Source organism: Rattus norvegicus, chromosome 5, assembly GCF_036323735.1.
Source record: "Rattus norvegicus strain BN/NHsdMcwi chromosome 5, GRCr8, whole genome shotgun sequence".
NCBI lineage: Eukaryota > Metazoa > Chordata > Mammalia > Rodentia > Muridae > Rattus > Rattus norvegicus.
The window spans coordinates 169,710,521-169,712,820 of NC_086023.1; the positions used below are offsets into that span (position 1 = coordinate 169,710,521).

Sequence of the window (2,300 nt, forward strand, 5' to 3'; positions counted from 1 at the left end):
TTAATTTTTTTCTTCTTTTTTTTTTCTTTTTTCTTTTTTTTTGGAGCTGGGGACCGAACCCAGGGCCTTGCACTCACTAGGCAAGTGCTCTTCCGCTGAGCTAAATCTCCAACCCCAATTTTCTGTTAATTTAATAAACGAAATATGAGGCCGTGGGAATTGGCTCAGTCAGTAGAGCCTAGCACATAATCACGAGAACCTGAGTTCAGACCCCCCAGCACCCATGTAAAAAGCCAGGGATGCAGAGGGGTTAAGGACGCCACAAGAAAACCTAGAAAATCAACTAACCTGGGCCCATGGGGACTCACAGAGACTGAACTGCCAACCAGATAGCATGAATGGGATGTAGCTTGGTCTTCATGTGGGAACCCTAAGGTCAGGAAAAGAGGCTGTCTCTGACTCTGTCACCTGCTTCTGGGACATTTTCCCCTAATTGGGCTGCCTCACCTAGCCTCAAAAGAATAAGATGGGCCTAGTCTTACTGCAACTTGATATGCCAAAGCTGTTTGACATTCATGGGAGGCCTCCCCTTTTCTGAAGAGAAAGGGAAGAGGAGTGGATTGGGGAGGGGAGAAGGACTGAGGGGGAGAGGAGATGTGGTGGTTTGAATATGTTTGGCCCAGAGAGTGGTGGCACTATTAGGAGGTGTGGCCTTGTTGGAGGAGGTGTGGCCTTGTTGGAGTAGATGTATCAGTATGGGTATGGGCTTTAAGACCCTCATCCTAGCAGCCTGGAAGTGAGTCTTCTAGCAGCCTTCAGATGAAGATGTAAAACTCTCAGCTCCTCCTGCACCATGCCTGCCTGGATCCTGCCATGCTCCCGCCTTGATGATAATGGACTGAACCTCTGAACCTGTCAGTCAGCCCCAATTAAATGTTGTCCTTATAAGAGTTGCCTTGGTCCTGGTGTCTGTTCACAGCAATAAGACCCTAAGACACACATCACCTAGGGAGGTGGGGGCAGGAACTCAAGGCAGGAACCTGGAGGCAGGAACTGAAGCAGAGACTCCATTTACTGGCTTGCTCCCTGCAGCTTCCTCAGACTGCTTCCTTATATGCTGAAGGAGCACCTGCCCAAGGGTGGCGCTGCTCACAACGGGCTGGGCCCTCCCACAGCAATCGTTAGTCAATAAAATGTCCCTCGGTCTTACCTGTGGGAAATCGTACAGAGGTGTGTTCTAAATTGATATTCTTTCTCCCCAAGTAACTCTAACATGTGTCGGGTTGACATAAAAGACTAGCAAGTGAAGATCCTGACTCGAAATATAAAAGAAGGGGCTGGAGAGATGGCTTAGCAGTGAAGAGCCCTCTCTGCTTTTGCAAAAGACCCAGATTCTGTTCCTGGCATATGCATGGTGGCTTACGATAGTTTATAACTCCTATTCCAAGGAGCACAATGCCCTCTTCTGGCCTCTGAGGGCACCAGGTATGCACTTACTGTATATACATACATACATACATACATACATACATACATACATACTTACATATGCTCTGATAAAATACTCATATGCATAAAAAAAGAAAATACCTGTCCCCAGAGACATTGCAGGTATTACTGCTGTGTCACACATACATCAGTAGTTGTCAGAGAGGAGAGAAGCCATGTTTGCACTCAGTGTTCAGACCTTTGAACACCTACTCCCTGAGAAAGGTAAGTCTGAGGTGATCATCACTCCAGTGCCAGGCAGGCAGGGCAGGACAAGCTCCTAGGATAGGCAGCAAGCCAGAGTCTAGAAGAACCTCTCCTGAGACCATGGGCCCAGGACAGGAGTAAGCCTGGGCCAGACACTCCTTGCAAAGGGCCACTGGTGTGGACTGGGTGAGGAGCAAGCCCAAGATGGGGCCCAGACAGGGAGCCAACCAGAGACAAGGCCAGCACCATGCAGGCCTGAGGGACACACCATGCCTTAGATGCCCCTGCATGGCACCATAATGCACCAGCAGGGTTTAACACTCCTGAGACCACTCCTGAGATGACCCCAGACACTCAGAGACCCTGGGCACCATTACTATGAACAAGTAAATGGTGGATAAATACAAGAGAAAGAAAAACAGAAGGATGTGGGCACAATGAAGAGAGGCAGATCTGGAGACTCAAGGGTAGTGAGGAACAGCCTGATTCGAGTAGCCTGTGATGTCACCTGGAACCATGGTGTAGTCCTGTCCTATGCTGCTACTGAGGGCCACATCTGGGTCTGTGGCCCTGCAGCAGCAGGGGTCTGTTATCACCAAAGGCCAGGTGGACATCCCTGATCTGAGCTATTTCCCTGGCACATGTTGATATTTGAGGGCTGTGTA

At 49.3% G+C, this 2,300-nt stretch overlaps 1 non-coding gene across 1 annotated transcript; it reads left to right on the top strand.

Annotated features, from left to right (window-relative positions):
* The first annotated feature begins 1,529 nt into the window (after window positions 1–1,529).
* On the top strand, window positions 1,530–1,663 carry LOC120103342 (small nucleolar RNA SNORA17). Its single transcript, XR_005505402.1, has one exon. It is a non-coding gene; the product is annotated as a small nucleolar RNA SNORA17 (small nucleolar RNA).
* Window positions 1,664–2,300: the final 637 nt, after the last annotated feature.